General features: G+C 39.6%; 1 protein-coding gene across 7 annotated transcripts in view; it reads right to left on the bottom strand.

Annotated features, from left to right (window-relative positions):
• MGAT5 (alpha-1,6-mannosylglycoprotein 6-beta-N-acetylglucosaminyltransferase) overlaps positions 1 to 26266 on the bottom strand; it is a 111128-nt gene extending 84862 nt beyond the window's left edge. Inside the window, exons 1-3 of one of the 7 annotated variants that reach the window (XM_030952887.1) lie at positions 26203 to 26266; positions 15004 to 15099; positions 2843 to 3039 (exon numbers count right to left, since the gene is read on the bottom strand). The gene's annotated coding sequence lies outside the window, so the exon portion shown is untranslated. The remainder of the gene's footprint in view (positions 1 to 2842; positions 3040 to 15003; positions 15100 to 26202) is intronic. The other 6 variants (XM_030952888.1, XM_030952892.1, XM_030952886.1 and 3 more) reach the window with 6 other exon arrangements.
• Positions 26267 to 26689: the final 423 nt, after the last annotated feature.

The following is a 26689-nucleotide window of genomic DNA, read 5'->3' as shown; positions in this document are numbered from 1 at the left end:
GGGAGAGTTCTCATCTGTGTCTGGGAGGAAGAAGGCAGAAAGCAAAAAGATGCTTTTCAGAGAGGGGATCTCCAGGCAAAGCCACCGTGGGCAGCACGAGGCCTGGGGGAGGTAGGAAACCTCCCAAACCCTGCTGGGGAGGAGGATGGGGACAGGGAATGCGAAGACAAAATGATGATGTGTCAGTGGGGGAACAGGAGGGGAGCAAAGGATGGGAAAGGGAACATGGTCAGGCCAGTGTGTACAGGAAAATACAGGGAGCTGTCAGCACAGCAAAGCCCGAGAAAAATGCTTTTGCACTAAATTGAGACTAGAAAGGGGGGAGGTGTGTTTGCCTGTTAAAACATTTATGCTACATGACAGGCTATACCTCACAGAAAGTGTGTCAAAACTCTGCAAGACTCACGCTTGGGAGTTTTCTGCCTTTTTATTCTTATTTTTAATATTCTCACATTCAGAATTTGGAAAGAGAGGCTGCCACTGTGACTAGGAAAGAGTGGGAATGGAGACGAAAATGACTTCAAGAATATGAAATTTGATTTATTAGCCTAATGGAGGCTTACTGTGCAATATAGGATTTACATGCAAGAGTATGTCACTGCAAAATTAATACTAATTTACAGGTTTTTTTTCTTCAATCAAAAGCTCTGTTACTATCTACATTTAATCACTATAACTATCAAGGAGTGAGAAAAAACTCTGAATCTTTGCCAATACCAACATCTTCCTTTACTACAGAAGTGTGCCTTAAATGGAAGTAGCACAAAGAAAAATAAGGGGGTTTTTGTCAGTCATGCCAGATGACTGTCAACAAAAAAATGCCTAGAATTTGTTAACAGTTTCTAAAATATTTTTCCTTCTAAATTTCAAAGAATTGATGTCGCAGAGCTGTATCCACAGAAGTGTTGTTTTTATTTTAAAAAGGCTGCTTTTTGCATTTATCATTAAGACTTCTAAAGAACAAAAGGTCCTTTTCCTGAATTTTAATGTATCCAACAGGTTAAAGAATCCTAGAGAGATCCTTCATGTTATGCAAAGTACTGTCCTTGAAAGTTTTTGTTGTTTCTACCTTTCAGCCTACAACATTAGGATTTCTTTTAATTAACTGAGAACTATAAGACAAGCGGCGGGGGGGGATGGAAAAAAAAGTCACTTTAATTATGGCAACTGTCAACAGCACAGCAAGAATTTTAAAGAAATCTCAATAAATATGCAAAGAAGCGTCTAAGAGATTTATGAACACGCCCAAATACCCAACTAACTCCCACAGCATTTAATGAGACACTCCTGGGTAGTCCTGTAGGTGTGTGAACATCTTCTGCAAAGCAGACTTGGGGAATGGCTGAGCATAATTCACACCTGTAGTCCCCATCAACGTCAGTGTGGTGTGGTGGGCTTTTGGCACCTCCAGGAAAGCCCACACATTTAAGTCACTTCTGATTATCTCCATCTGTGCACATTTATTCCTGTACAAAATTATCTCATCTCTGTTTATAGCTTAAACTTCAAGCTTAAACCTCGGGCTCACACATGGAGACAGGAATACTAACAGCAATTTATAAAAGAGTAGGAGTGAGGTTGGAATTTTTCAGCACCAGCTTACTTTTTCTTCTTTCTCCCTCCCCACATCCTTCTTAATGTGTTAAAGAAGGAGCGAAATAGAAAAAATTTCTTCAGGATTTGGAATATTATACTTGCTACATTTGGAAATATAAATGATAGCTGTAACAAGAATTTATGAGAATAAGAAAAGTTTGAGATTTGAATACTGGTACTGAAAGTTATCTTTTCAGCTACTGTTTGTGATTTGCTTGAACATGGAAAAAAATTAAGAGACCTGCATTTTAAGCTTTAAGTATTCCCAATTTTCCTTATAACAAGAAATTAAAGTTTACAGCTCTGCCTTTTTACATTGTATCAGTTTAGGACCTGAATTTAAGATATTTTTATAGTGGTGCATTTTATTATATGTTATGAATATTAATACCTTTATAATCAATAGTATATATTAATAAAAATAAAATACAGTATATTATATAGAAAAACAGACTAACATAATGAATGAAGAAGAATCTGAGGTGAAAATAAATATATATATATAAAAATATATACATATCTATAAACACACATATATATATACACACACATATATATATACATATACATATATATATAAGTATATGTGAAGTCATTTTCCAGCACTTGACTTTAGAGAGAATGGTCAAAATCTGTTTAATTGTGGCATTTAGAAAAGAACGTGATCACTTCAAGGACTTTCTAGTCCCATAAAAAGTGTGTATATTTAGTAAAATCTTTCTTGGCATCATCTTCAGAACATTCATATTAACAGATGGAATAAAAATGTGGCTCACAGGCAGGACAGACTGACCTTCCAGGACAGGACTCATTTAACCCACAGGCAGATGGGACAGCAGAGTTTAGGAACACTGCACATTTCTGTCTCCAGTTAGTTCAGAAAAAGTTTTACTGGGTCAGTCACTCAAATCTGAAGACCTAATAGTATTTCAACTTCCTCGGGTACTGCAGAATTGTAATAAATTCAATAAATACAGATATCACAGCCAGGACTTGTGCACCAAAATGCTGGGTGCCCTGCAAGGTGATTTATTGCTGTTCCAGGAGTTCACATTGCTAAGAAACCTGGTCTTCATGAACACAGGACAAACCTGAGAAGGACCCTGCAGAGGCTGCAGCAGGCAGGGATTGCTGCTGTGCTCCCTTAGAACTCCTCAGCATTGCACAGCTGATGGCACAGTGACAGCCCACAGGGACCCAGCCCAGGCTGCAGTCAAGGTAAGGAGACAGAGATGAGAAGACAAACCTTGGAAAGCCTTTTATCCTCTGCAAACTGAAGTAGATGTAGTTAACAGTAGAAGCAGGTGAATGGGTGATCACTGACAGGGTTGTCAAGCACTGGCACAGGCTGCCCTGGGAAGTGGGGGAGCCTCTGTTCCTCAGGGATGGAAATGTCACATGGATATGGCTCTTAGGGACATGGTTGAGAGGTGAACTTGTCAGCTACAAAAAAAATAAATCATCATGGCTTGCAGCACTTTAAGAGGGCATAATTTCCATCAATCAGAAATCCATCTAAATGATGTTACTCAAACTGAAAGTGCATTCATTTACAGTACAGAGAAAATGAAAACTACTATAAAATCACTTACACTCATACATTTTTTCTTTTTTTTTTTTTCATTCTTAGGTAGTGAAAGTAGCAGATAGTTTCATTTAGGAAAATAAAACATAGTACACTGAACGATTAACCTGCCCGCTGAATGCACTTAAGTCTCTTTTTATAAAAGATCTTTAACAATGTACTTCTTGAAGAAGTAAAAGTTTGACCCCAAATCAGCATTTCTCTCTTTACATTTCTGTTTTCAGCATTGTGCCTGATCTCTCCATCATCCTTAACCTCTACTGCAGTGCCTGGCAATGACCCATTGTTACAGCCTTGCAAAGTGACAGAGCATCTCTTTCAATTTCTGGTTTTGAAAAAAGAAAAAAAAAGATTGGGAAAAAAAACCCCAAAAACCTACTTTCAATTTCTTAAAAAACCATTCATTTGGTTGAACAAGAACATGGTTTGTCTCTCAATACAAAAGGTGTTCTTGTTTTCCAACACCTGTTAAGTGGTAGCTTGCATAAAAGCAAGACTTTTTTGACAGTGTAGGATTTCATATCCAGCTTTTAAAGTGGCAGTTGACCTCCCCTTGCCCTTCCTAAGTATTTAATTGCCTTAGTCTACTGACATACTGGGCCACCATCACATAAATCTCACCCAGCACACAGTCAATGCTTCTATTTTAAAATTTGCTATTAAAATATAAGAAAGCCTTTTTCTGTGTTCTTCTTTTAGATTTAGATGATGTTTTTCTCCATTGCTGTAAACTTTTTATTTGGTTTTGTGAGGGACTAATTAAGTTCATCACAAAATTCAAGTAATTCAAACAAATACTACAAGGTTTGTGATAGTACTCACTGACATAGATGTGAATGTGGAATATACAAGAAACACATAGAGCAAATTTATCTTTAAGTATTATCTTAAAGCAGCTCAATCAGGAGGAGTCTGTCCCTGTTTTCTCTACACCTCCCCAATCTGACATTCATAAAAATTAATAAGATTCTCCCGCAAAGTTTCTCTTGTCTGGGTTGGACCGTCCCAGCTCTCTCAGCCTCTCATCCCATGCCAGATGCTGTAGTCCCTTACAGGTATAACTTCTCTAGTCAAAAGTTAAGTAGGCAGGGCAGCTCATTTTGACAAAGTGGAAAACCACTCAAACCTGAACACTTCAAACCAGACACAGCACCCAAAGTGGTGCACATGAACATGGGAATTCTAGAAGTATCCATAAACATTGTGTCAGCAATTCAGTTACTATTCCTCTTAGCAAGGCATCATCTGTGAAAAACCAAATACTATTCCCCACATAGATATAGTACTTGTAACACAGAATAACATAATAAGCATAAAATGACTCAGAGGTTAAGCACAATTTACAGCTTCAACTGTGTTGTTAACTCTGAAAGTGTTTAAAAAAAAAAACAAGGTATTTTGATGCTTCTCACACTTACCACCATAAGCCTTCATTTGCCCACCTTGATCTGCTGTAAGTGAAATATTTTCCACACAGTTGTAAATACCAAAGAACAGCATCAACATAAGTCTGTATGTAACCAATCTCAGAGTCAGCAACAACAGCAGCAATAAAAGTCAACCAAATGAGAACATACACATTGGAGACACAGTCCAAGGTACCAAGCTGGTACACTGTATAGGCTTTTAAAGGCTTACTAAAACTTCAAAGACTAAATTAATAAATTTCATGCTTCAAAGATCTATTACAAGCACCTTACTTGATTTATGCACAGTTGGTTTTTACAAACAACTCCTACAGATAAAGAATTTTGGACCCAATACTACAAATCTTGCAACCATTTACTAGAAAAAGCCATTAACATCTTGCAAAACCTTTTTTTTCCTCCAAGCAATAAGCATTGCTTCATCAACACAATTTCTAGCACGCAAGTAAATGTATTTTGGCCTCAAATCTTGGCTGCCTTTATCCGAGTAAATGATACAAGTCTTTTGAAAATGCTTTGAAAGAACTCTGTATCCAGTATGAAAGAAAGGACAGCCATAGACATTCTTCCACTCAACAGCTTTCCATAATTACAGCATTTTATCAATGAAATTTTATGCAGGTTACTATCAAACTCATTCTGTTTCCCAGACAGTCCCAGAATACATTGCAAAATATCACAAAGCAAGTGTGTGAAAACATCTACTTTCATCCCAAGTGATTAAAGACAAGTTTGGTCAATTCTCATATTAAAGTTAAGGCAAGACCAGAATACAGTACACCTAATTTCAGGTCCCTTTTAAAGATCTTCCCACTGGCTCTTTTCAGCAGTACCCTCCTCCAGGTACCTTCATCTTCAGAACAGGATTCTGGTTTGTCTGAGTTGCCTTATGAGTAAGACTTCAAAGTTCTGCTTTAAAATGTCTGTTTACCAGGTATCCATGCATATACGCACTCTTCAGGAATTTACTGAAATTGAGTAAAACTTGACTAGCACCTCTTAAATCAGATGCAAGCCTCCACTAGTGTAATGAACATACACATGCAAATTAAGTTAAAGCCATTCCCACAAACAGTCCCCTTTTGACACCTCAAAATCTGAGTTATTAAAAATAAAGAAAATTAATTATCCAAAGAACTTGAGTATCTAGGCAGTATTGTCTCTTCCATGTGACTGCTGCCAGGGAAGTAAAGAGCAGAATGCTGAAGCTCTGTGTGACTTATACAATACCCAAATCAGCTTCAGAGAAATGATTGAGTAAGTTTACCAAATCTCTACAATTTCAGCTTTTTCAGATTTAAGAAACACAAGTCAATCAAGTTCTGCAGATATTTGATATTATTTATTTCTATATTGTGCGAGTAAAAAGAAAAAAACCACAAATTATAAACAGGAACTGCAGAGGAAATGGAAGGGAAAAGGAAGAAAAGGAAGCAGATGTGGACAAGTTCTGAAGGGACAAAAGAGGCACATAAAGCCTCAGTGAGAGGTAATGCTCCCTCTACCCCAACAGCTGCTGAAGAACAGTAGCTGAATTGATTTCTTCCTTAAACACACCCTCAATAACTCTCATGAGTTGCTGTGGAAGGAAGCATGGAGGAAAAAAGCCCTGCAAAGTTCATCTTGATTTGTGTGGGAGAACTCCTGGGACCTGGCTGCTGTCTTTCACTGCTGACAGCGTCCCCAGAGCTGCACCTTCTGTGCCTTCAGAAGACAGGAGCATGACTGTAACTGGGTTCTAGGATGCAGGGATGTCACATCAGGCATGACATCTCCCACCTGAATGTGACATCCTCCTACTCCCTGCCTTTCACTTCAGCCCTCTTTCCAGAGAGATGAAGACCTCACCAAGCCATTAGGGGAATTCTCTGTGCCACAGAGTGTGCATTGCAAGAGCTCTTTTGAGGCAGTAAAACTTGGGGCAGGGGTACCCACAGAAATTTACATCAAGCTCAGTCCAATACATGTCCTTTCACTGAAATGGGCAAAGCCTATCAATATTAGCATGCCAAGCCAGCAACAAAACCCACACAGTTTAAACAATATTGTCAATACAGCACGATATTACTCATACACTTCACACTTATAGTGCAAATTCTCATCTCCCCACCTCAGTTTGGCTTCCTTTCCCACCATAAAGGGCATAGAAAAAGGAAATAAAACAGCTAGAGCAGCTAAAACCCTCCATATAACATTCTAACATTCAAGCTACAATAGCCTTTATTTTTCTGCTTCCTTACACTTTTCACAAAGTTGAATAAAAATTCACAGAGGTGACCTCATAAATAAGGCTGGTAAAGCATTATGGTCTCAATCTGTAGGAACAGGTGACAAAATGCTTACCTTCCAAACAGCCACACACACAGCAGATGGCAACCCTCACTAAGTGTGGAACTGAGGAACAAGGCTCTCTCTGCAATCCCTTACACGCACATGAAAGGTACTGCTAACAAGGAGAAAAACATCTGGACGAGAGTGTTTATATATGGAACACAGTTGTTGAATAAGCAAACGGAAGTGGGAATTTGCATTTGTTAGTGTATCTATGGTCTGGCTGCTTTGCAAACAGCTACAAGGCAATGTAAGGAAAACTCAGACTGAAAGGCTCAGAGCATTTTTCGGGCAATGTGTACACAATGCTTTCCCATACCTCTTTTACAGCATGTGCAAAACGAACAGCTTCAATAGGACATTTGACTTTTATTTAAATATTAAAGAAAAATAGCATTTTTTAAAACTTGTGCACACAGAAAATAATCATGTAGCAGAAAGCCACAGCACAAGACAGTGTGAACTAAGCAAACAATCCACTGCTTTTTCTATACAATTTCCAGTTGTCATTCTAAATTAAAACAGGAAGAATTTAAGGAGCTGTCTGTTTTCAGATGAAAATCCCATTCCTAAACAGGATTAGCTGGTAACCTAAAAATATCAATCAGTAATCTCCAAAAGTCATAAGCTCATGCACCCCACAAGTCCTATACCAATCACTAACTAAAAGAAATTAGGTCAGAATTCAAATCAGATCACACTACAATAGCATCAATCTTCTTATTTCAAGAGCTGTCACATTTTAGATCTTTCACACAATTTCTACATAAATTATTAAAAACAGAGGAGATTTGCCCCCAAATAGAGACTAACTAAAAGTGACATTCTAGTTTATTGTGACAGTTAAAAAAAATTCATATCTTCAGTCACTTAAGACATACATCTCTAAATGCACCCCATCAAGCAAACAAACCAAAGTTATCTGACAGGCTGCTTTAGTTTCCTTAAAATGATCTGGGATCAGGCAACAGTTCTTCTGTTGCTGCCATGGACTACTTTCCTTGTACATTCCCGTATCTTATTTTCTATAGGTAAAAAAATAATTTTTGAAATTTGAAATGACAAATTTTGAAATTTATTGGTGTAAAGCCACACCTTTTCACAACGACAAGAGTCTTGCAAGATGCAGACTCCAGGACACATGGTAAGTATTTGAGCATACCACAATAACTTGCATCTGCAAGTGATTAGCTGCACTATTAAAGAAGTGGCCACTTCAGCTCACATTGTTGACTGCCTGCCTTGACTGATTGCCATTTGGGCAAAACCACAAATATCCAATGAAAGCATTTCATGTTCCCAGAAGTGGCATCACTGACTTACTGACAATTATCACAATTTTTAATGGCTTTTAACCTTGGTGCAGTTCACTGACTGCAACTGCTGGCAAGGAGTAGCTATGACCAGAAAATAAGTTTTATCTACAACTTTTAGATAGAGGCTGACTCCACAATGAAAAGCAGTGTGATACCCAAGTCCTATGACATCTTCAACTCTAAAATTCACACTTTATCTACAAACTTGTCACCAAAGCCAAACCAACTGGGTAGCTAATGGCAGCAAGACACTTCAACACTCTTATTTTATCTAATTTTATGGTGACATTTATGAGCTGTAATAAGCTATATGAATCAGTGTCATAAACCTTCATAACACATAACGAACTAGAGGGCAAAGTATGTGGTTTGCCTCCTAATTAAACAATAGTTTAAATTCTTGCCATGCAGAATAAACCTCGTATTAAATATCATCATTTTTGACTTCTTATATAACAAGTTTCTGTCTATCCCTGGCTGAGTTACAATGACAATCACAAGTCTACAGACCAGCAATTCCTCTGGGAAGGGACATTTACTGACTGCAGTTCGAGAAAATATAGAAAATGTCATGAGAAAAGCCAAACAAAGTTTTCACTCCTCACACATAACCACCCCAAAAATGTTCCCAAAGCCCCACATCCAGAAAACACCAAAACAACCCCAACAACCAAACCCTGCCCAATGATTTAACCAGTGTCTATTGCCTCATCTTTGCTAGCAGACAAAATCTACATTTCCTCATGTGCTCTGAGCCCATCAGAAAGTAAAGTACTGTCAGCATGACCTGGCACATGAACAATGCTCTGTAGACACAGGGTGCAACCAGCAGACATTTATATCACCGTATCAGTTGTGGAAATGGCATTGAACAAGCAGGGGGTTTGTTTGACTTTGTTCTGCTTTTCTCTCCCTTGGATCAGTTTACTTGCAGTGGACCATCTCTGCTAATTTTAGCTGCAGTTCTCAGTAATTTTCAGCCAAATCCAAATAGTTTCTCAGGAACCCATACTCCCAGGCATGTAACATCACACTGCTTAACTCTGACAAACCAAGTTTGCATATTCTTGCTACAGGCAAAGCAGAGAAATTGGAGTTCTCTTCATACCACAATCTAGCAGTGATGCATAAAAAACAATCAAACCCTGCAGTGAAGAAACCTTCACTTCACGCTCTCCTGTGATAGGATATCACAGCTATGAGAGGATAAAGCACAGCCAGCCAACACAAACTCAGTTTGAACGCAAGGCCCAGTGAAGAGCTGTGGGACCCAACTTATACAGCCTGTCATGGAAGACAGGCATGAAAGGCCTTTTTCCTGCCAAAGTGGGCTGACAAAAAGGTTAGCCTGGACAGTTAAATTTTCTTGCTGCCACAGCTGTCAGAGAGCACTCCTGCGTGGCTTGTCACTTGTCTTCAAAAACTAGAAGTTTCACAAAAGAAGGTAAATCTATTTCTTTTCCCCTACAGTCCCCATCTCCCCTGGAGCTACAAATTAATTAAAAAAGCTTAAGCAACTACAAAAGCCATCAACAAGAGGCAGGGAGAAGTACAATTAAATAAACCCAGTAATGTAAAACCCAAACTGCAGGCAGACAATTGAACACAGTATCCCTGGGTTGATGTCAATATAAGGAAGGTGGAAAGAGCATTGTGTTACAATCTAAGCCTTAAGAGTAAATTTCTTTACACTCATATCAACATAATAATTTTCTAATGCAGGAAAGAAAGCAGTTCAAAGCCCCAGCTGAAATACAGACTGAATAGTAATCTCACAACCTTTGTCCTCTGTTAAAAGCTTGATGGACTTTGTTAGTGTTTATAACATTACAAAGCATTAGGCCTCCATGAAATGCTTACCTCATTTTGAAATGGGCACCATGGCTGATACTTCTTTTCAAGGAAAGAAGAAATTTCTAAAATATCTTGTCAGCTCTACCCAAAAGCTCTACAGAGCTCTTCAGTTCCAACAGTACTGATCCCATGATCCTAGAGCTATTACTTAAGGGTTTGTCCTTGAAGAAAGTGCTGCCAGTGGCACAGCACCTGAAGGGGGTTACTCTAGAACAACCCCTACATTTCTCAGTAGTTACACCACATTTGTTATGAACCAAAACCTACTAATGCTAATGCCAGAATTATCTTCTGACACAAAATCCACCAAACTTTGCTACAACAACCACCACGAATTAATTAACTTTCACCAGCCTAACATCTTTCTTATCAACAATATTTAAACAAAACAGTACTGCTTGTATGAAGCACAGACAGCTCTTAATAAGAGGTCAAATGAATCAACTTATAAAGACCAGTTTATCAAGTGTGTGCCAATATACTGTGGACACCTTATCCTGAAAATGTATTAATGGCTGCATGCCAGTCCTACTTCAAAGAAAGCCACCATGCAAGGCATAACTAAGCCCTCCTCCTAATCACAAACATGAAAATTCCTTAACTCTTGGAAATGTGTATTTAGAATTTAAGGGGGAGGGCAGGCAGACAAAAAAAAAAAAAAAAAAAAAAAGAAACCCATACATGACTTGTTTTCTGCCAAGGGCAAAAACACCAGGCATTCTCTAAAGGGCTGAGATGACTGAACATTTTAGAGGATGATGTTCTGGGCATATTCAGCAAAAATGCACTAAGAACTTGGAAGTCAAAGAGAGCTTCCACAACAATGATAATAGGTCATTTGAAAAACAATTATCAGAGCAACTATGGAGGAAAAAGGGCATGTACATAAGCAAATAGGACTGAACAGAAGAAAATAGTTGGCAGAAAATCAAGATCTTTAGATTCAAATTGGGAAATACATTTCCTTCATTTTCCTCATTTCTCTCAAGTTGTTAGTAACCTCTAATGTATTTTGTAGTATTGCTCTTAAGTTAACTAAGATTTACCAAATGTTATAAGTACACATTCTAATATTAGATAACTTATACCAAATGTTATAAGTACATATTCTAACATTAGATAAGTTATTCCAAAACAAAGTTAGTGCATACTTTTGCTATCACTGTAACTAAGATCTGGGAGAAAGAAAAGCCAAACAAACCCAAGAAGAAAGGATTTTTGTAACCATAACAAACAATAGTGAGGTTTTATCTACCTACTTCTTTGAAGGTCATCATAATGGGCTATAACAAAGGAATTGTTATCACCTAGGTTAAAATCTGATGAATTGTAAATAAAGATCACAACTGCTTATATTTGAGCTGAAGTACTTATGCTGGAAAAAAGTATACATCCACCATCTGGTTCACAGTAATTACAGAAATTAAAACCACATTTCTGCGGCCTGCCTTTAACAATTTTTACTGATACAGTCATACTTGATCTTCATAGGGAGCACAATCTAAACTCATGCTGTTAAATGATCATAAGACTATGCAGTGCATGGCATAAGCAGTTCATTAACTGGACTCTTTAAAAACACTTGCTCCCCAGTATTAGTGGAAACAGTTCCTGTAGGTTCACGTCACGCCATTCAATTTAATCCACAGCCAAGGCAACTCTTAATTTCACACCTGCTGAGTGATATCATGATGGATGGCACCACAGCAGGTCATTAATTTTGTTTCCTTTTGATTAATTTCACACCATACACTGGACACAGTCTTTTGAGCTAGGATGTCTAAGAGCAGGGCTTAATGCCTATAAAGGGCTAAATTAGGTTTTGACTGCTTGCCAAAAGGCAAAGAACCCAGATGTGATACAAGTGAAAGGGAGCTTCACTAGGCTTGGCACTGAACTCTGACATGGTTACAGGTGTGGCAGCATATTTTAAGTGTGTTGTTCTTAAGTATAGCCATAAAACAGAAATTCTGGATATACCTTACTTAAAATTGAGAAGACAAAGTTAGTTTTATTTGCCACACAAACCCTTCCATCATTTACTTACTGATGATATACCTAACAAGACATAAAGATTTACTAAGGCTACTATACTTCCTGATTTCTAATTAAAAAAAAACAAAAAAAAAAAAAAAGCATGATCACACAGGATGAAAGAAGAGGAAGAAAAGCTAACATTCAAAGATGACAACAGCAGCCAGTGTTGCCACCAGAGCAGAAGGGGAAGCAGTGGGTCATTTTGTCACTCCAGTCAGTGAAGACATCTGGGGTCCTTGGAGGCCTCTGGACCCGCAGGAGAGGGTCCAGGCACAGCAGAGGGCTGAGCAGAGCCAGCAGCTCACAGCTGAGGAACAGCCTCATCTCCCTGCACTTATCCTACTGCTCCAACTACCCAGGCTCACACCCCCCTTCATGCTACATGTGCCAAATCAACAGATCCCTCGATGAGCTGATTCAGCTCATGAAAACAAAAGAAGCCTTTTTCTTACATTAGCTTTCTGCTTGTTTCACAAACCAAGCTGTCTAACAGATGGGTCAGGTGCATATCAGGGCTGGTGAAAATGAAAAGGAGAAATTGTATCTTTTGGTAGCAAAGAGATGTTTAGCTTAGCCCTTCTCCTCCCTTTAGGGACTGATTCAAATCATCAGCCCCAAAAGCCTGATCATCTCTATTGACTATGGAAGGACCTGAGCCTCCTAAATTTCAAATTAGGATGTGCTTTCATACCTTCTTTTCCCTTTCCCTGTGCACCCCAATATTCTACAGCACAATAAATATCAGAAAATCATTATTGCCCGTCACTCATTCAAAGCTTTTGCTCTTTTGTTCTTCAAAACAGTGCTTTACAACATAGTATGAGCAAATTTTAGTCTCTTTCTGAGCATGAAGAATAATTTAGAAAACACAGAAATGCTCATGCTTACCAGCAGCCATTTTTGGTAAGAGAAACTATTGCAGTCAAGTCAAAATAGTGGAGAGAGTGACAGAGACAATGGTTTTGTGATTTGACAAATGGAAATGACATGGGGCACGTGATTCAGTATGCATGGCTTAAATCTCTCAGCATGACAGGCTTAAGTGAGGAAGACACGAGCTACTCTGACTCCATCTGTGCCAGGAGACTTCTACTTCTCCAACCAGAAGTCACTGCCCCCTCACATCTGCCCATGGAATTAACCTCAGTGTCCCCTAGACCTTACTGCAAACTAAGTAGGGCAATAATTAATTTGCTATTTCAGCTGCAAATCTGGTCTTGCTAGTTTGATTAGCATAGTTCAGGCTGTGTAGATTGGCCTGTCCATCAAGATTGCAGGAATCTCTCCTACAATCATCCTGTTGTCCTCTTCTGGTTCAGCACTCTGACTGACATCATGACTTATTATCAAATACTTGATCAAAGGCTCTGCACAAAGCTTGAATAGATGCTGATTTGATGTGTTATAATGGTTACCTGTTTATTTGCCAACATGTAATTTTCAGCATGAACTGAAAAGTTTTACTGTCAGTTCCTATAAAGAATCTAAAATCAGGATGAACAAGCTGGATTAATAGGACTTAGCCACTGAATGGAAATTCAAAGTAAATTATCTCAATCATCAGAAGCTGTGAGCTGGATTTTGCTGATGCAACTCCCATTGCTGGCAACCAATTATGACAATTTTGACAGTCGGGAGTACGAAGGGAAGAGGTATAGCTTCAACAAGATTTGCAGCAGTTGTTGCTCTTGCTCATCATCACTATCACATGGTTCACATTAGGAAGGGGAAAGTGAACATTTCAGTCCTTTTCCCAGTTACCCACAACACTGTGTAAAAAAGAATTTGTGAGAGAACTGGTTTTTGAGAACTGGTTTTTGGTTTTTGAGGTTTACATTCTTGGATGTCTAGAGAACACCTGGGTGCACTTCCCTTGGTATGTCTCAGTTCTGAGGGGCTGCTGAAGAAGTCACTCACTTTCTATCCAAGATCTCTTTGTAGCTGAAAAAATCCCAAACAATAAAACAATCCCCACCCCATTCTAAAAAACCCCACAACCTAATACAAAACAACACCCCAAAACCCTCAAACTGAACACCAACCAAAACCCTAACTAAGCCACCCAGGTCACATTTCTCAAACAACCAAGTTCTTATCCTCCCCTGAAAGTGGTGGTACTTTCAAAATATAGAAACTTAATCTGCCTGTACATAATTTGAAACTAGGAAACAAGAGAAGCCAAACTCTCAAGGCAGGTCTTAAATTGTTGGCTTTTTTTTCATCTCACACAAATAATAAATAATTAAAGTGAAATTTCCCATAAGGGCATAGATTAATGCTTACCAAATCTCTTTAATTATTACAGCAATTTGTGAACTAAAACCTAAGTGCAATAAAGAATGAATTTGAAACTGCTATATGTTTGCATATATTCATTATGCATGGCACCATATGTCAGGCAGAATCTCTGAAGGTGAATCTCAAACAAGTGATTACCACTGAAGCAATATGATGGAGAATAAAGTAGACAAGTGATATATTTAGCTTCATCCTATCCTTGTCCCTAGAGGAAAGCATTCCCTGTAGTGTGGGAAGGGGGGGAAAAGCTTAGAAAATTAAAACATGTTTTTCCCCAACACTTATGACCCATTTTAAACAGTCTTATGTAACTCAAAAATGAGATTGTATTTGCGTTGTCATGGATTTAATTTCATATTTTCCAGTCTGAATCATATCAGAAGGTTATTTACCTCACTTGTCTACCTTCTGAACTTTCTCAGTTTAAGAAATTCAGTCCTCTGCAGCTTTTCAAATAGATCAAATTAAAAAAAAGGGGAAAGTTTGCTGAGGTAATTTTGCACTTGTCTGAACTGTACAAGGTTTACACAATCTGAAGCTATATAATTATGTTAAATACCTTCTACCTTCTGAAATTTTCACCAGTCCTGGAATTCCCCCACGTGTGCTCTTCAGTGTTCTCAAACACGCACGTTGAGCTTTTCCCCCTGCAGTGCTGGGAACACAAGCCAGTTCTTAGAACACGTGGTTTAAACTGAAGCACTGTCATTAAATGAAAAGCTTTTCCAAAAACAAGGAGAAATGGGTCCATTTTGGTAGCTATTCTCTAAAAAGGTCACATAAAACTTAGCATTCACAAATCTCTTTGCCACTCATAGTTGTATGGATGGAAGAGACAAAAAATGTTCCTTCTAGCAGAAAATCTTGCTGTGTACCAACTAAAAGCTCCTCCACACATCAGATGGACATTAATATAAATTGAAAACACCACCTATGTACAACGAAATATCCACATATTTGTCAAACATTATCTGAATAACAGGGATAAGATCTACAAGGCAGTTAAGTCAGACTTCCAAGGTCCACTCAAAAACATTAGGGTATTATTTAGGTTAGTTCTCCTGTGTTTCAACAATACAAACACATGATAAACAATATAATATAAACACCAAGGCTTCCTTTCTTCTTCCTGAAGCATTAAAAAAAAAAAACCTCTAGAAAATACCTCCTAAATCCAAATGGTTTCCAGAATGAGAAAGGAAATTCAATAGGCAATATTGTCCATCTCCAGAATGGTGACAGTGAAAAGCTCTGCATTTTGATCTAACAAGGTTCTTCCTAGTGCCACGTTTCTATTAGTTAGGTAAATGTACAAGATATAAAATACACCCACAGACAGGAATACTCATCTATAAATATATACCCAAAACCTTGTACTTTCAGACAATCCATTTGAAAATTATTACAATCCAGCAGTTAATGTAAATGCACAAAGCTGCCAAGAAGATCACTTACAGCTCTGAACAGAATGTAAATGATCTTGAAAGAGTACTGTAGTACCAGCAGAGAGGAAAACAGAGACCACTTTACTGATACTACCACAGATGAATGGATTTCTTTACTGTTTAGTCAAACCTAATGAAGAGAAAAAGATAGGCAGAGACAGAGGAATAGATTTTCTAATATTATGAAAATACTCATTCCTTTCAACTCACAGGGGAAATAGGCTTTTTGTATCAACTTTTAAGATGTTTGCAAGCACTTCTCTTTTATACTGTGTATCACTGGGCTACATTGATTTATCTTTGTAGCAGCCAGGATTTGACAGATAACCTGCAAATAACTATTTCAGGCATTATCTTATCACATTTCAGCATCCTGAGCAGTCCATTTGCTGTGTAAGCTACAACCACGAGGGTCCAACACAGACCGTGGTATCCTATCTCAGCCTTACACCTGTGCTCCTCTGCCTGGAATGAGTAAATGTGTACTTGAGCCACCTGCATGCAGATCATCAGTGGCTCTGACTGCAGGGGGGACACCAAAACACCACAGCTCTCACTGCAACAGTGGCTGCAAGCGCTCAAGGCCAGGCTGGATGGGGCTCTGAGCAAGCTGGTCTCGTGGAAGGTGTCCCTGCAAGAAGGCTGGAACAGGATAAGCCTTAAGATCCTTGCCAACACAAACCATTCTGTGATTTTATGATTAATTCTATTATTAGGTCTGGTCTTAAAGAGAAGAACAGTTCAAGGTACTAGCCTGACAAAAGAAAGAATAAATTTTTTCAATAATATTTTTCTCTGTATTTCAGAGGAATATGATATTTCTTCCTTTTATCACTTAACAGTTTCCAACTTAGACTGCTATTTTAACAATGGGAAAAGTCATATCCTACACTTTGGACTCAACATATGACCTGAGGTTCAGGACTGAAAGAAGCAGCTTAATTATGAAATGACAGCAGTTAGCATGGATTTACTGGACATTTCAGAAGATAGAATTTTAAAAGCTGTCTAAATTAAGATTTCTTTGCTGCCTTACTCTGCTCAGCTTTCCTACATTCTAACAGACCACTGAGACAATGTAAAGTTTCAAACTTACATTTTCTCCATAATATTTTCATTTCTTTATCCTGACTAGCTTTCTTTGGGAGGTATAATAGCCTTAGATGAGATTCCTACACAAACATTCATAACAAAACAAGCCAAATATGTTATTCCAATAATATATTGAGTATTAGCAAAAACATGGAAGATAGCTCTAGTGCAAATAATCCCAAGGGAAAAAAATTCTGTAGACTAGGACAAATTACTGGACATTCATGGATTACCCATTTTTCAACGTGCTACTAATTCAAAACTTGTGCAACATGGGCAGTGAGTCAGACCTTCAGTAAAAACACCCTCAATCACTATGGACATCCTGAGGTCATTTGAAAAAGTCTCATCAGAAAAAACCCCCAAAAAACAGCAAAGAGGAACTGTGAGGAAGCTTTGTTGTGACAAAGAAAACGATGAAGACCTACTGGCCTTCTGAAGGCTTGAAATCAATGCTTCAAATCATCTGTTTTCATAAATAGGTAATGAGCAACCTAACAGAAAGGTACAAAATGAGCTAGAACCTATTATTAGCTGATTATAACAAAGATTCAGCACAACTGCACATACAGCATTCAAAGACTTCATCAACTTTGACTTGTACAGAAAAAAAATCCATTTAGGCTTGTCCAGTGGGTGGAGCAGGATGAGCGGGTTCTCTTTTAGTCAATTCAAGAAGTCAAGGAGTTTAGCAAATAAGGACATTCCCTAACTTTTTAAATAAAAAATATTAGGTTTTAGAAACTGAAGACAAAATGTTTGGAGTGAAATAGCAAAAGCCATTAAGAAGTCTGGATCAACATAGAAATCATGCTGTTTTTACAAGCAGAACAGGGGATACGGAAAGCCCTCCTCACACATAACAAAACCCACAACACCAAACCCAAATTATGCAATAGATTGAGAGATTCCCATGACATCCTAAATAAATTTTAATAAAGGAAATAAAGACCTGAACACCATAGTAAATGGACAACAGTTAGCACTGCACTGAGGCACACACACAAGTGAGAATATATTAGCAAAAGAAAAAGAAGTATGAAAATAACATTTGACAGATTTCTTTCTCTGTTTGTCAAAAGCAAGGATGACAGAGCTGGTCAGTAAAAAATAACAAATGAGAAGGTTTTAATTCTGCATTTTTGTGGCCTGGACAAACATCTTTATCCTGAGCAATGGGCTTGATCCCCATAGTACAGGCAAGGTAGACACTGTAAAGTTCCTACAGTTATTTCTGCCAAACTACAATGCTGCATCAGCAGTCTTTTTAATTGAATGTCAAATTTTAGTTAAAGAATAAGGTGGGTGGCATACTTAAAAATATTCTGTAGCTTGTCAAAGGGCAAGAGTACACCTTCATTAAAAAACTCTTTTCATAATGCACACCCAAAATCAATACTGTGAAATCTGAGTTGTACATCAGGAATTTATACAGTGAGGAGGCTTTTTTGTTTTTTAATTTAGATAAACAAGCATAAAAATGTATACTGAGAGTAGGCAGTGGAGCTCAAGTTTTCCATATCCACCATGAACAATACTCAAAGGTAGAACAGACTTGAGGTACAAACAACAGTCTGAATAGAGCCCAAGACAATTCTAACAAACCAGACTACTAATGGTGGATGGGGAAAAAAATCCATTCTTTAAGTACAAAGGATGAAGAAAACTTGCACTTCAAATGTAGGGAAAAAAGAACCCCTGCTTCTTAAAATTTTTTTAAACCCCAAATAATGAGAAAACAGATTCTTCAGATCTCCATCTAACCCCCTTTTTAAGTCTAAAAAATGTAAAATTGATGTAGACCAGTCTTCTACATGTAGTTAAACTACAATACTATTTTTCAAGTACAGCTTTTTAAAAATGAAAATTTTCTTCCGTTTATAAGGCTCACAGTTTTCTTTGCTCTGGAAGTGGCCACATACATGCCATTATCTCAGTATGTAAGAAAGTGTTCTCAGCCATGTTTTAAGTGACTCGGAAGTGGCATTCTGTGACATTACACAGTGCAAATGCTATGCATCCAGTGCGTATGGAAACTACGACGCCCGGAAATGAATCAAGGTACAAGGTCTTTAATGGAAACTGAACAGAAGCTAAACCTGGTACAAGTTTTTGCTCTGTATCAGCCAGTACAGCCCTCAAAGGAAAGTTTAAGTGTACACTTGGGCCTCATTGTGCTGGTTTTAGTATACAGAGCCAGAAGTTTAAGTAGCATCAACTCAAAAAGAGCTTAAGTAAACTGCAATGTGCCTTTTACACCGGCACAGAATTCACCCACTGCGGTTAAACTCTCCTGACATCACTGGAAAGCTCCAGTCCTGTCACCACAGACCTGTGGCAACACTGAAACCCTGCTGGTAACAAATCAACAGTGCTGTAACAACTGCTCCTTTACTGCAGGCTCAGGAGCCAGACTGGATCAACCACCAAAGGGGAATTCCAAACTTACAGTGGGAAAGTCCTATTTCCACAGAACTTCATCACAGATGAAAGTATGCAGAAATCTGTGATGGAAACCAAGCCCTTGAGCACCTTCCAGCTAAAGCTCCTCCTTGCTACCTCAAATATTCTCTAATTTACCTTGGGGAGAATTTTGCCATGATAGGTCACGTGAAAGTTACTGTAACCTTTTCCTCAAAGGAATTGTGAATTCTCCCTTTAAGTTATCCATCCAGAGCCCAAGGGGAGTCACTTCAGAGACTCAAAGACTTCACAAAGATTCACAACTGGGGCCAAAACCTGATATCAATAAGCTGCCTGAGAGGCTTCAAACCACCAGGATGTAGATCCAGTAATAGGTCAAATCACTTTGTGAAACCAAGCACTCCTGCAACTTGGTTTCATTTCTCACGTCATTAATACAGCCAGAAGTTTTTATTTAACTGATTATCCAATTTGTGAACTTAGGAATGCTGAGCTACTGAAAACACTCAGGAAAAGTACTCCAACAAGACCCACAGCTTATCTAAAAGGAGCACAGGTTTATCTTTGTCTTTCAAGAGAGGTTAAGTTATCAAAAGAAAGAATTTTTTTTACTATTATTGTTGATTTATAAAAAACCTCTACCGGTATTTAAGAAAATTTCTATTAAAAATAACAAGCTAATGTTTTATTTTAAGCTATAACCATAAACATATTTAAAGTATAACCATAAAATATGGCAACTTGATTACAAGCTCTTAAAATTAGATTAAGTATTCAAAACTGGTTAATTTAATGGGCAGTAAAATAGCTGTTAGCTTTAGCAGAAAAGCCACTGGAAGCATTCTGCTCCTGCATGATTTTTTGCAGTCTAGTAAAAGAAAAGTAGCTGCATAACAGAAAGAGATGAGAAGTGTAAACAGAATGATACTGCATTTCACCATGCTCTTGGAGGATCAATAATCCTGATAGAGAAACTGCATTCCACAGAAAGAAATACAGGGAAGCAAACTGCTCATTTTTACAAGAACTTAGAAAACCAAAACAATGTGCTAAGGGACTGATTGGAACAAGGTAGCTTTAATAATGTGGTCAAATATCCTGAGACATCTAGGCTCAAGTCTGAGTGCTAAAGATTGAGAAATCTTTTTTAACTTCTCTACAGCATGTTCCATACCTTTTTCCTCTACTGTCAAATCAAACCTGTACGGGGAGAAGCAGAGACTAAGGAAAAGGAAATTAATTGGAATGCCTGACACAGAGGTGTAGTGGTGCAGCATGAAACTTTCTTGTGCAACTTAGAGCTGGTATTTTCACTCTTCTAAATCTAGAATATAGAAAATTAAGTCATTGCACAAACTGTACTTGAACAGGGCCTATCAAGAAAGACTCATAGAAATTACTTAACAAGCAATTACATAAGCTTGTTAGGAGGTAGATTATCTGTTCAAGGATTTTTATTATGAATACTATACCAATTTTCAAATTCACCGAATGAAGGAGTTATGTATATTATGCAGACAAGGTTTATGCGTCTAATGAAATGTTTCAGACAGTGCATCTTCAATCAAAACACATTTTATGCTTCATTTTATAAAAAAGAAGGTCAAAATAGAAGAGAAAATAAAAGTTTAGTTATGTGGGTCCTTAAATACTTGAAATTGTCTTCCAGGTATATCACATGCATTTTGCAGAGCTCAAAAACTGCATTGAAGCTGCATTGAAGAGTAACAGTTCTCTGCAGAAAAGGATCAGAGAGAAAGGGTGAGGACAGAAAAAAAGAGGTGAGGGATAAGACAGCATTTCAAACTCAAGAGAACTACTGCCCAAGGGAATATATGCTCATACTGAAGATTCTTATTAGTAAAACAGTAAAAATGTGTTAATCCACTCTGGGCACACATATTGCAGACAAGAGGACTATGACACAATGTGGCAGAATCCAAGTGTTCAGTATCTTCCAAAGATCAAAAACCATCCAGTTCACACAACATAATATTGGGCAGGAATGGCAATTCATGGCAGTTTGTACCTTTTATGAAAATGTAGAATCACAAAATCTCTTTGGTTGGAAAAGGTACTTGAGAACCGGGCCTACACGTCCTTTAAACACCTCCAGGGATGCTGACTCAGCCCTGGGCATTCTGTTCCAAAGCCTGACAACCCTTTTGGTGAAGGAGTTTTACCTAGCATGCAGTCTACTGCTCCATTAGTAGCTGTCTGAGAATGCCTTGCTAGGAGCTCAACACAGGTCAAATAAAAAGCTGAACTAGTCACAGTACACACAGGAATGGAGGAACACAACCTTAACAGGCAATGGGAACAAGCAGCAATAACCTCATTACCCAACTCTAACAAGAGTGAAAAAAGCTTTTCGTTTTAAAACTATTCTAGGAAAACATAACCACAAGGAATACATTTCATGTCAAAGATTATATATAGAGAAATGTAACAAACTACATGACCCATGAGCGACAACCAATTAAAGTAAAATCAGGTTCAGCCTGCTACTTGTAATCTATGGAAATCCTTTTATCTAAAGGACAAGGTCAAAAGAGGTGGTTGATCACTTTCAAAGATTACAGGATTTTATAAGGATATAAAAATCAGTAAGACAAATGTCAGTAGGTTAGACAAATAATCAAGGTTAAACAGTTTGGAATGCCTGTGAGATATATGAAAAAATACAGCTGGCTAAGAGGAATAAGAGGTCCTTGTGAGACTCAAAGGGCCAGGATCACAGGATTCTTAACTCATACAAACCATAAATAATAAATCAAATGAATCACAGCATTGACTTAAGACTTTCCTCGAGAAAAGGACTTTGCTGTTTAGAGTACTGTAAGAGGGAATCCCTGTGCCCCAGAGTATTTCCTCTTGGTACTTTCACTGCAGTGTCTCCCTAGTACACAAGCTGTCACACAGGTATGAAATCCCTTCAGCAGAAGTTTCTAAAAGAAAGAGCTGCATCATGGCCTGACTGCATGCACAGACCTTGGGCTTGAAGGATTGACCTGATTAGAGCAGTAAGACTTCTCCTTGTGGAAAGGTAAGAACAAAACCCCACAATTCATCTCAAGACAGCTGAACTATTCCAGCTTGAGTAAAAGAAGAAGGCTATCCACTGACAAAAGTCTGCACTGCCACAGAAAGCCACTGCCTCACACCTGGAGGCTGTTTCAGTACTTGTGTGGCCAGTGCTTCGTCATTCTGGTGGCTCCTCCTCAAACCACATCCACTTTAGAGAGCCTATTTCATTATCCAGAACCCTCCACTGAACTAGTATAAGTTAGTGCAAAACTCTACTCACTCTCTCTTTGTAGCCATAATTTACAGTAAATTATCAACTCACAGGAACAAGGAAGAAATAGTAAAACGAAACAGGGTCAAAAGCAACAGAAATCTACTAAAACATGATCTGAGTGAGATTTATACCTCAGAGAAATTATACTTCCTTACATTAAAGGTCTGAGCTCTTCAAGAAATGAAAGTTAAATAGATGAGGAAGCCTTCAAAACTTCAATATTCTATGCCAATAATAGGAGGTGTACAGAGGAAAGAAAACAGAGGGTTTTGAGTGTGCAGGCATACAGAGGGTAGCAAATGCAAAATTCCACTTTTTCTTCTGAAGTATGGAAGGACAAGAGATTTGTTAGTTTTTTGTGTTCTGGGTCTGGTTTTTTGTTTTTTTTTGTTTATGTGGCATTTGAAATACAGAGATGCACAAATATTAACTTTGCAAAAGTAGAGAGAGGAATAAAGAATGACCTTATTCCACTCCAAGCAGTTAAAGAATTTTTTTGAAATTGAAGATGCAGTAATAGCAAAACTGCTTGATTTCTGAAAGAGTTTCCACTCATCAGATTCCCAGCTGATTAGCAGTGTGTAGCATATTCATTTCCTCAGCAGATGCTTCCAATATTTTTCACCAAGAATTGCTGCTGGAGTACTCTGGTTCCAAAACAGGCTAAGCAGAAGAGTTCTGCAGATACTTTGGGAACAATATGATGTAAGTGAAAATGCAATCAGAACCTGGCACTTTGGTATTCATCAGTGTATTTGTTTCCACATCTACTTAAGAGACTACGCAAACACTAAGTCAAAAAATCTGTTGGCAAATAACCATGATGTTTGCCACTGGATCTCCCTTGGGACTGCTCTTCCTCAGAAAAAAACCTGAACAAATTCTCCCATTCTCTCATAAAACACCAAGTCTCTTTTAGATCTCAATCTCCTCACATGAACACTGCATTCACATAAGCCTTTAAAACACCTACCACGTGTCTAATAAATTTAAATAAATCTATTAAAATTTTGGAGCCAAGATGAGGAATGAAACTGCACACCAAGCTATTTTACTCAACAGAAGCAAAAGCAGAGTGAACTTGTTAGACGACGGCAGCATACAATGCCAAAAACAAAACCCAGCATATGAAATAAAAAAAAAGAATAATTTCAGACTTGAAGGGAAGGGAGTGGTGCTAATAAAATTTCATGTACTATCTGAAGCATAGAAATTAACAATACAAAGCTTTCTTTTACTTTTTTAAGCAAGTGAACCGAAGGGAATCTGGTTGGAGGGAGAGGACTTAAAACTGGTGAGCAATTGTCTTTATTCTAAGTCATTTTAAGAATTCAGAACACTTCTCTATTTTGCCAGATTCTATTTCATGAAGCAGATTAAGGATTTTACATGATTTGCACCCAGTGTTGCTGGCTGCTTCCCAAGTTTTAGGAAGTCTAGTTTGGGGAGCTTAGACAACCTGATCTTCTTATATTCAGCATTCAGTCACTTTGTCTTTCAGCATCTTTTCAGTCCAGCCTGTATAAGCTGCCTTCCTCCGGGACAGCAAGATGGATTTATCACCCAGAAAAGAGGAAGCATATGTTCTTATTTAATCCTTATTCTGTTCGTACAAAATAAATCCATATTCTACATAAGAGCAACAGAAAACAGCCTGCATATGTTAAATCATGAAGAATAGACATTTCTTTCAGTAAACATACTGCTCCATTTTAACAGTAAACTACTCCCCACACCTCAGATAGGCAAAGAAGAGAAAGCTGAAGTGGAAGTACCTTGAATGCCACAAAACCACCAGAAAAAAGGGTGGAAGGTTTTCCCCTATTGTTAGGCTTGGTACAAGCAGCAGTAATTACGTGAACGGTGGGTGCTGCAGTAAGCAGGGTTTCTCATGAAGTACAGTCAGAGTCATTACACAGAGATCAAGAAGGAAAAAGGTAAATCATCCATTCAGACTAAATTGAACTTTGCGTCCCCAGGCAAAATGGTTTCAATAATACAGAAACCAAGAACTAACCGGTTCCTCCTTTTTTGAAAGCTTCTTATGAAATGGCAAAATTATTCTGGAAGAACTGAGATCACCTCATTGATTTGGGAGCAAAGACATACCGCCAATCTGAAAGCAACTTTAAACGCTGTCCTCCTGAGGACAGAGATTAGCAGATGAGTGCCAGCGACTCCCTCCACCCTACTGGCATTTTACACACAAAGCTGTTTGCTGAGATAAAGCACTTGCACAGCACTAAGTCAAAATTCATTCCTGTATTTAGGATTATGAGTCATGCTGTTGAAAAAGCCATCATACTATTTCATGGGGACAAGGCGACAGAGCTTTTTAGGCAAATAAGTCTGAATAATAGCATGAATCTCAAGAGTGAGCCTTCATTTAAAGTGTTCTATTCTTGCTGCAGTTATCAAGAGAGATTGATGTAACAAGACCTAGTGCAAGAATCGAGAATTCATTTTCTCAGGTTTGCTGACCCCAATGCCGGCAGGAAAATTATGCTCTCAAAAGATGAGACTGATATTGTACCACAGCTGGGAAAGATGGAACCTACAGACTCTTGACAGTGGGGAAAGCCTCTACCAAGATTTACTTCCTCAAAACCGAGTGACATCTATTTTCCCCCTAAATGTGCTAAAAAGTAACTTTGCATTAAACAGTTGCTGAAACTCAAGAAAAAACAATATAATACTTGTTCAATGTAGGTCCGCACACCTATGCAATCCGGTCAGCCTGATGTGATTTTGACACAGAAACCCCTGCGATCAAACCACAAGGTGATGTTGATGTGCCAAAAACATCGAAGCTGGCAAATAAAAAGCACTGTTTTTTCCAATCCAAACCTCAATACACCTCTGGCAAATTAAAAAAAAAAAAAAAAAAAAAAAAAAAAAGAAAAAAAAAAGAAAAAGTAGTAGCTATGGCAGTCCAAGGCACGTTTGGCACTGACATGACAGCTTTCAGGAACCTCTTTCCCAAATTCACTTCCTAGAGGTTTACAAAGCATTGGAGAGGGAACAAAACCACCAAACCGGGTGGAACCGAGAGCTTGTAAATGGCATCACAAGGGGGAGATTTCAACAGACTCTCGCCCAAGATTCATCCTCCCACCCGGGGCACCGCCGCCCGCGCTCGGCGAAACCTCTCCGTGCGCCCGGGGCCGCCCCCTCCCCGCAGCCACCGCCCGGCCCGGCCGGCCCGGAGGCCCCGCGGCTCCCCCCGCCGCGGAAGGTCGTTCCGCAAGGTGACGGGGGCGGCCGGGCCGCGGCCAGCACGGGCCCCGCCACACCGGGGCGGCCGCTCGGCGCTCCCCCATCCCCGCATCCCTCCCGCTCCGCGCCCGCCGCCGCGCCCCGGGCAGGCGGGGGCGATGCCGCCGGGGCGGGGGGCGGGGTGTTGGCGTGTGGCCCCCGCTCGGCTGCAGCGACCCCCGCAGCGGAGCTGGGCGCGGCGGCGGAGCCCCGGTGGCCCCGCAGCCCGGTGCCGCCTCACCTGTCCGGGCGGCGCGCAGGTCCCCGCGCCGGGCGGAGCGCGGCGCAGCGCCCATGGCCGAGCGCGGGCGGAGGCGCGGCCGCGCCGCCGGGGGACGGGCCAGGCGGGGGCGGGCGGCGCCGGGGAGTGTCTGCAAAGTGCCGGCCGCGCACGGGGGCGCAGCGCAGCGCGGCGGGGCGGGCGGAGGGCGGGGCGGGGAGCGCGCGCGGCCGGAAGCGCCTGTGACAGGGCGAGGCGCAGCCAGGGAGTGTCTGCAAAGTGCGTGCCCGGGCGCGGAGCGCGCAGGGCGGCCGTGAGGGGAACCGCCCGGCCGCGGCCATGGCCGCGGCTGTGGGCACGGCAGCGGGCGCGGTCACAGCCGCTGCCCGCCGTGGTGAGTGTGCGGAGGCGGCTCCCGGCGTCTGCCACCCCGGGCTCGTCCCCCTCCTGCCAGGGTTTCCCGCAGCAAAGCCGCCGGCAGCTGCGCGGCTTTGCCTGCGCTGCGCGG

The sequence above is a fragment of the Camarhynchus parvulus genome, chromosome 7 (assembly GCF_901933205.1).
Source record: "Camarhynchus parvulus chromosome 7, STF_HiC, whole genome shotgun sequence".
Lineage (NCBI taxonomy): Eukaryota > Metazoa > Chordata > Aves > Passeriformes > Thraupidae > Camarhynchus > Camarhynchus parvulus.
This window is presented reverse-complemented; position numbering and strand designations above follow the sequence as displayed.